Consider the following 8,979-nt stretch of genomic DNA (forward strand, 5'->3'; position numbering starts at 1 on the left):
GCTGTTCTAGGGACATACAGATCTTGCTTCAGGGATTTTTGCTTACTCTTTGGGGACGCCCGTCCTGAGTTGGGGTCGAGCGAGCTGAGCTGAGGGACGCTTGTCTCGCTTTCAGCTCAGGCGGATTCTGTTTCAGCTCCTTTTTTTTGTTTTTTGTTTTTGTTTTTGCTTGCTCTAATCCCCACAGGCTCAGGTCTCCTCGTTGGGATCGCCTTCCCGCGACTTTGATTCTTCATTTCTTATTCTTCCAGCACGGTGTTGCACTACAAAGGCTTATCTATCCTAGGTAATTGATTCCCCACACTTGATCATCAAACACTACACATTTCAAACACATTGCAAACCCTCCCTCACTTGCTCTCATGTCACAAAAATTCCTATAACAAAGCATATAAGATGCATGCAAAAATAGAGTAATGTACAAATTAAATGAAATGCAAGTTAAGAGGTTAGAATATTTACAAATGGTGGTTTAGGGAGGACTACACCACACTCTCCTTCATTTGAGAGATGTCAAGGGGGTAAAGCAAGGGCATCGTTGATGTTGCTCAACGCCTTGTAGAAGTAATCAAAGGCTTGTTCATTTTCATGGTAGAGATCTTGCATAAACCTTGGCACATTTTTGTCTTCATTCATGTAGTAGTCCGAGTCAATGTTGTGGTGACAAGGATCTACAAAGCCTTGGTCTAGGGTTATAGCATTTCAAATGTAAGGATTAACCAACCGTCATATTCGTCATCCCATAGACCATATACTCCTTTTGCTTCTTCTCCCATGTTGAGAGGTTTATGAGTTGGCAAGAGCAACTCTTCTTTGTCATGGCCAATGAGGCCTTCATTGATACTTGTCATGATGGGTGAGCTTTTCAAGCTCCCATTCTTGTTAAGAGAAATTCCATGCTTTCCGAATAGAGCCACTTCAATATCATCCACTTCTTTCTTCCAATTGGGCGGTGTTTTCTTGCCCTCCTTGCTAGAATTTCCATCTTTGACTTGACCTTTGAATGGGGATTTCACTTTCTTCTTGTCACCTTCCCGGCTATAGTGATCAACCATAAAGCATTGCTCAAGCAAGTTGGGAGCTCTCATAGTCTGATAAAGATTAAAGGTGATTGTTTAATCACCAACTTCAAGTGTGAGTATCCCGTGCTTTACATCAATAACCGCTTCGGCAGTTTGTAGGAATGGTCTTCCTAAAATGATCGGTATATTTGAATCTTCCTCCATATCAACAATAACAAAGTCCACCGGTATGAAAAACTTTCCAATTCTCACGGGCACATATTCCCATACCCCAAGTGATTTCTTTGATGTTCGGTCCGCCATTTGTAGAGTCATATTAGTGCCCTTGAGTTCTCCCACTCCTAGCCTTTCACATACCAAATATGGCATGACGCTCACACTTGCACCTAGATCACATAGTGTTTTGTTGATTGTGGAGTCACCAATGGTACATGGAATGGAGAAACTTCCCAGATCTTTGAGATTAGGTGGGGAATTTCCTTGAAGTATTGCACTACTTATCTTTGTGAATGCGATGGTCTCCAACTTCCTAATGGACTTCTTCTTCGTAAGGATGTCTTTCATGTATTTTGCATAGGCCGGCACATGGTTGATCAACTCCGTGAATGGGACTGAAACCTCTAGGTTCTTCAAAATCTCCATGAACTTTCGAATTTGCTCATCAAGTTTGGGCTTGGCTTGGCGACTTGGAAACGGAAGCCTATCACAATAGGTTCTTTTTCAACCTCTTTGGCCTTATCTTCATTTCTCTTCTTTGATGATTCATTGGTAGTTGGGTCCACTACCCTAGGGTTTCTCCTCAATGGTTCCATCACATCTCTTGGCTTGACACTTTTCTCGATAACATCCTCTTCAATTGACTCCTTTGGTCCCTCATATCGTGTACCACTCCTCAAGTGGATTGCATTGATAGTTTCATGTCTTGTAGGAGGATTACCTTGATGAGGTAATTGTTCTTTTTGCCTTTGGAAATTTGAAGAGCCAATTCGGACATTTGTGTTTCCAACATCTTGGTATGAGCAAGGATATTATTGATGGTATTGTCTTTGGCTTGGCTATCTCTTTGCATTTGAACAAAGAAATCTTGTTGGCTCTTTTGCATTTGAAGGACCGCCTTTTGAACATCAAAAGCTTTGTCATTGGATTGATTGTACGAGGGTTGGTTTTGGAATCCTTGATTTTGGTTGAAATAGGGTCTTTAAGTAGGATTTCTCATTGGAGGTGGGGTGTATGTTGGTTGAGGATTTTGAACATTTTGGCTTTTATTTGAGAAGTTTGGGTGAAATTTGGTGTTTTCATTGTAAAAGTTGGAGTAAGGGGTGCCATTCTTGTATGCTTGAAAAGCATTCACTTGCTTATTTGTGCCCTTACACTCTTTTTGATCATGTCCCAAAGTTCCATAATTCTCACATACTCCATTTGGAATAGAAGATGTTGACACCATGGCATTGACTTGTTGATGTTGCTTGGGTGATTGAGAAGCCACATTCATCTTGGCTATGACCTTCTCAAATTTCAAGTTCATTGTGTTAATATGGGAGCTAAGTTTGGTACCCAAATCGGCACTCAATTATGTGATGGAGTCAACTTCATATCTCCTTCCCCTAGTAGCTTTTCTTGGCCTACTATATTGAGAGTTGTGAACCACCATCTCCTCTATATTTGCCCAAGTTTGGTTATCATCTACCTCGGTGAATCTTCCATTAGAACCCATGTTGAGCACATTCCTTGAATCTTCATACAACCCATTCCAAAATTGTTGGACTAGAAACCATTCGCTTAGTCCATGATGAGGACAAGAGCGACATCTATCTTTAAATCTTTCCCATGCCTCATATAGAGACTCTTCATCTCTTTGCTTGAACCTGGTGATTTGGGCTCTTAACATGTTGGTCTTCTCCAGAGGGTAGAACTTCTTGTAAAAGACAAGTGCTAACTTCTTTCATGAATCAATTCCAAGAGTGGTCTTGTCTAGGCTCTTCAACCATTGTTTTGCGGTTCCGATCATGGAAAAAGGAAACAATATCCATGAAATTTGATCTTGAGTTACCCCCGTTTGGAAAATTGCATCACAATAGTCACAAAAAGTCTCCATGTGTAGATGAGAATCCTCACTAGGCATCCCTCCAAATTAACTTCTTTCAACTAATTGTATAAATGTGGATTTGGCAATGAAATTATCTGTCAAGTGGGGTGATGTTGGAGTACCATTGGATAGGTTCTCCTCGGTTGGTACGAAATGAGATGAAAATTTAGGCATTGTAGGTTGATTTTGTGGTGTTTTTAAATTGGGTTCTCGTCTCCTCGTCTTGCAAAAAGATTGGTAAACTCAACACTATCCGATTGGATGATACCAATGTCCACAAGTTCTCCAATACCCACGATTGTTGAAGTCCCTCTAACGGTTCTTCTAATATTTGTCAAAGTTCTCTCGATTTTGGGATCAATAGGCAAAAGTCCGCCTTGTGATCTTCTAGACATGCAAAAATCAAACAACTAGAAAACAATTAAAACTACCTTGAGGAGTTTGACTTCCCCAAGGTTAAGAAAGACACAACTAAAAATAATAAATGATAACAATTCAATTGAACACCATCCCCGGCAACAGCGCCATTTTGATGAGCGGTCGAAATGTCGTCTATTCTCCCTAATCAAACTCTATTTATAATCTCAAATAACTACTCTTAGTAGAGCGGTAAGTAAAGGTCAGATCCTAAGGGACGGGTATTATATTGATTTATCGGTTGTATAAAGCTATGTCTTTGGTGTCACAAATTGGGTTGAGGTCGAGAGTTGCAATCTAAACTACTTAACAAAGGAAATGTAAACAAGTGAAAAGCAAAGTAAAGTAAGTAAAAGTGGGTGTAAACAATTTACTAAAGGCACTAGGGTGTCATGGGTTCATAGGGGAATCATGATGAGATCACATAAATAAGTTTCATAGACGCGAGTAATTTATTGTTGTAGTGGAATCGAGTTAGGTTATATCTTACAATTCCTAGGAAGTTTTGGGTCTCGGAGCCGAGTCGGTCAAGACTTTACAACAGCTACAATGACTTAATTCTCCCTATTCAACTATATGCATGGTCTAACAAGCCTTGAGTTAGTTTTTGTCTTACAAGTCTTGTTGAAAGGATAAGAGATTCATGCTAGGTTGTCAATCAAGCATTTCATCAAGCATAACATGTGCATAAGTTGAAACTACAACAAGCAAGCATTCATATGAACTTATTAAGTAAATATATACCCCATGATTAACTCCCCTAATCCCCCATTAACCCTAGTTAAGGAACTACTCACTCATTATCATAGTGGACATGCTAACAATGATGTCAATCATTTTAACAAGTCTAAACATGATGAAAAAGTAAAACAACAAACAAGGATTAGGTAAAGAGTAGAGAAATTGTACCAACTTAGGATGATCAAATAGAAAGCAAAGAATAATAGAAGAAAACTTGATGGATGATGAAGAGCTGTCAATTCTCCAATAAACCCAAATAATCTTCAAATTACCCAACTAGATCTAAGAATACTTGAACAATAATTAACGAAAGATAAAGGTGTAATTATGATTGAATTGTGTAATTGGATTGTATTAATCTACTAAGTAACTTGGATTAATCTAAACAAACTTGGTTTATGGTAATGTAACTTGATTATCAAACTTGCTAATACAAGGGAGTATTTATACTAAGTATAAGTATTAGGGTAACTAATGGCTTAAATGACGATTAAGTCCCTTAAATGAGTTTAACGCCTTGCAAGTCTTGCTTGGAGACGCACGACCTCACCTTGATGGATGCCCATCATGTAATGAAAGACGCCCTTATTGCTCAGGGGACGCTCGGGCTGAGCATTTGGGACGCCCGTCCTTCCCTTTTGGACGTCCGAACTGTCTCTGGGACGCCCATTCTAAAGGGCAGATTTACTTCTTCTTCATTTGGCTGTCTCCTAACTCATGGAGAGTCGTAGGGGTCCTTCATCATTGCCCATATACTTGTTTTATTGACTTAGGCCTTTAGTATAGTTCTCCTCCTTGTTGCTTGGTCGTTAGATGCGATCCATTTAGCTCTATTTTGCTCCATAAAAGCAAGGCTAGCATTCCTCTCCTACCAAGGACACAAAACCTCGTAGAATATGCAAAGTAGGAAGCTAAAGATAAGAAACGACCCTAATGCATGCACGAAAGCATAGGAACGAGGCTAGTTAAGGGACTAAATGTGTGTAAATACGAGTCACATTAAGCGGCGAGTGAAGGAGGTGGCTTGCGATGTTACAATTACGGTGGCCTTAGCCACAAAGGGAATGATTGAACTAGCACTCCAAAAGCGTCCAACTGAAAGTTTGGACAAGGGAGCTCTTACGACACACCTTCCCAAAGCGGAGCTAGCAACCAGAATTTGGGGGCATGGAACAATAAAAGGAATGAAAACTATAGCTTCTATGGTGGAAATAGCCGCGGGAACTATAATAAAGGAGCACCATCTAAGGTAACAAGCTACATTGGAGGCCTAACTTCGGAAGCTAGGCTGGCTAATTCGGTAAGCACGGTGGAAGGGGAGCCTAAAGCTAGTGGAAAGCTCTTTGCCATGGAGAAGAAAAATGCCGAAAGGGATGCCATGTTGTCTTCGTAACATTTCTTGTTAATTCTCATCCTTTTTTTGTTTTGTTTGACTCGGGGACCACACATTCTTTTGTGTCTAAGAGTCATGTGTCGACCTAGGTTTGTGGGAGGGTGAGTTAGTAAACGAAGACGTATCCTTACCTTCGGGAGAGTTCGTTGTGTGTTCAAAAGTATACAAAGGGGTGTCGGTTTTGGTGCATGAAACAAACTTTCCAGTCAATCTATTTGAATTTCCCTTGGAGGGGTTTGAAGTAATCTTGGGGATAGATTGGCTAAGTAAGCACAAGGCCAATATAGAATGTCATTAAAAGTAGATAGCTTTGAGAGGACCTAAGGGTACTAAGGTGTCGTACAAAGGTTACTTGGTTAAACCCAAGGTGAAACTGATTACAGTGATGACTTTAAAGTCATGTTTAAAGAAGGGTTGTCCTATGATTTTGTGTCATGTGTGGGACACTAGCATGGAAAGTCGCAAGCTCAAGATATACCGGTAGTGGGAGAATTTGCGGATGTATTTCCGTAGGAGTTACCCGGATTATGTCCACCAAGGGAAGTAGAGTTTAGTGTGGACTTGAAACCGGGAGCGGGACCAATTTCTAAGGCACCGTACCAGATGGGTCCAAAGGAGTTATAAGAATTGAAGAAGCAACTTTGTGATTTGGCGGATAAGGGGTATAATAGGCCTAGTGTTCACCGCGGGGAGCACCGGTTCTATTTGTGAAGAAGAAAGATGGTACTATGAGGTTGTGTATCGACTACCGAGAGTTGATTAGCGTCACCATCAAGAACAAGTATCCGTTGCCAAGGATTGACGACCTATTTGATAACCTAAGTGGATCCGGCGTGTTTTCAAAGATCGACTTGAGATCGGGCTACCATCAAGTGAAAATCAAGAATGAGGACATTCCAAAAACAACGTTTTGGTCAAGGTATGGGCATTATGAGTTCGTAGTGATGGCGTTTGGGATGAAAAATGCATCGGCCATGTTTATGAACCTTATGAATACGGTGTTTAGCCCATACTTGTACAAGTTTGTGGTAGTGTTTATAGATGTTATCTTGGTCTACTCTAAGACCAAAGAAGAACATGAATAACACTTGAGGATTGCATTGCAAACTTTAAGGGACCATCAACTCTATGCCAAGCTTAGTAAATGTTAATTTTGGTTGGAGAAGGTGGCTTTCTTAAGTCATGTAGTGTCCAAGGAGGGAGTGGTCGTGGACCCATGCAAGATTAAAGCCGTGTCAAAGTGGGAGGCACCAAAGAATATCGTACAGATAAGGAGTTTTCTCGGTCTAGCCGGCTACTACCAAAGATTTGTTAAAGACTTCTCAAAGATTGCTAGGCCATTGACATCATTGATGAGAAAGAAAAACCATTTCAAATGAGATGGGAGTTGTGAGACGACCTTCCTGACCATAAAGGAGCGCCTAACCACGGCTCCGATGTTAGCCTTGCCGGAGGAAAGTGAGACTTTTGAAGTTTATACCGAAGCTTCAAATAATGGTTTGGGATGTGTGCTCATGTAAAATGGTAAATTTATTGCTTATGCGCCGCGATAATTAAAGCCATATGAGGAGAATTATCCAACACATGACCTAGAGTCGGGAGCCATTGTCTTTGCTTTGAAGATATGGAGGCACTATTTATATGGAGCAACCTTTAAGGTGTTTTTCGATCATAAAAGTTTGAAGTATATCTACACCCAAAAGGAGTTGAATATGAGGCAAAGAAGATGGATTATACTCATCGGGGATTATGACATGTAAATAGTATACTATGAAGGGAAAGCTAATGTGGTAGTCGATGCTTTGAGTAGGAACTAGATTCACTCTTTGTGTACCGCTTTTTCCATGTTTAGGCTAAAGGAAGAAGTGAAGAAGATAGGTATTCATATGACATAAAAAGAGGAGGCAATTGTAAAATTTACTTTGTAACCCAAATTGTACGATGAAATTCGAGATAAGCAAGCAAGTGATACCAAGATCCAAGAGTGGTAGGGAGCATTGGATAGGGGTGAAACCTCAATGTTTGAGTTGCATGGAGACGGAAGCCTTAGGTTCAAAGGGAGGTGGTGCATACCATGTGATGAAGAGCTTAAGAATAATATTATGAATGAAGCCCATAACACACCTTACTCGGTGCATCCGGGTGGTGATAAGTTGTACAAGGACCTTAAGAAGGCATTTTGGTGGTCGAACATGAAGAGAGAAGTGGAGGAATTTGTGGCAAGATGCTTGATAAGACTAAAGTCGTATCACCTAATCAAAGTAAATCTATCTCAGAACTAACAAAATAGCTAGTGGTAAGACAAGTATCGAATCCACAGGGAGGCGGTAATAATCAGTTTGCTAATATTTAAAGTGTCTTAAAGGTAACAATTTATGGGGGTTTTGGTTTGTTTGTTTTCTATCAACTAATAGCAAGTAATTAAAAGATGATTAACAATAATACTAAATAGTCTAGGATTCCAATTCACTAGGTCAATTATATGGGTTTATCTTAATCAATTATTAGGTCAATGAAACTATATAAGGTTACAAGATTGATTAATTCTATTATGTCCTTTAGATCAAGTCTAACATGCAATCGCTAATATTAAACACAATTTATTTGATTGTCGTAGCCTATATTAATTCTAACCCTGTCGGTGAAAGTATTAATTCGCTACACTAATTATCAATTCAAGCCTAAATCAAATAATTAGAATAAGAAAATAATCAAACGATAATTCATGCGATATTACTAACAATCAATTTATTAACCCCTTTCTATTCAACCTAGATCCCCTTCATCCTAGATGAATAAATTAGCTACTCATATTGAATTCAACAACAACAATAAAGATGGATAACAACATAATTGAAGACATGAAATAACAATAATGAATTAAAAGCATAAATCTTGAATAATTAATTAATGAAGAACGATTAGTACCTTAGTAATTAACAAGGAAAGATTAAAGAACAAAGTATGAAAGCCTAAAGTATTTTCCGCCGTCGAAAAGTAATAAAAGCGTAAAAACATAAACCCTACGGGTTTAGAATATATATTACAAACAAGACGTGTTTTAGGAAAATATGGAAAGCAGACTATCAAAGAGGTTCATCGATCGAGCCTTAACATATACTCGATCGAGGAAGGTTACTCGATCGAGCCTTCGCCTACTCGATCGAGTAACTAAGTCTTCAGCTTGATTTCATCTTTTAACTTCTCTTTCCGTCTTCAAGTCTCCTCCTTTCTCGTGCCATACCCCGTGTATTCCACTATGCCATAACCGCAATGTTCATCTCAACTTGATTCACCTCGTAATGCGTCATTTCTGCATT

General features: G+C 39.5%; 1 non-coding gene across 1 annotated transcript; it reads left to right on the plus strand.

Moving 5' to 3' along the window:
• The first annotated feature begins 2,803 nt into the window (after positions 1-2,803).
• On the plus strand, positions 2,804-2,910 carry LOC141615883 (small nucleolar RNA R71). The gene has a single exon (XR_012530272.1). It is a non-coding gene; the product is annotated as a small nucleolar RNA R71 (small nucleolar RNA).
• The last annotated feature ends 6,069 nt before the right edge of the window (positions 2,911-8,979 follow it).

Source organism: Silene latifolia, chromosome 11 (assembly GCF_048544455.1).
Source record: "Silene latifolia isolate original U9 population chromosome 11, ASM4854445v1, whole genome shotgun sequence".
NCBI classification, from domain to species: domain Eukaryota; kingdom Viridiplantae; phylum Streptophyta; class Magnoliopsida; order Caryophyllales; family Caryophyllaceae; genus Silene; species Silene latifolia.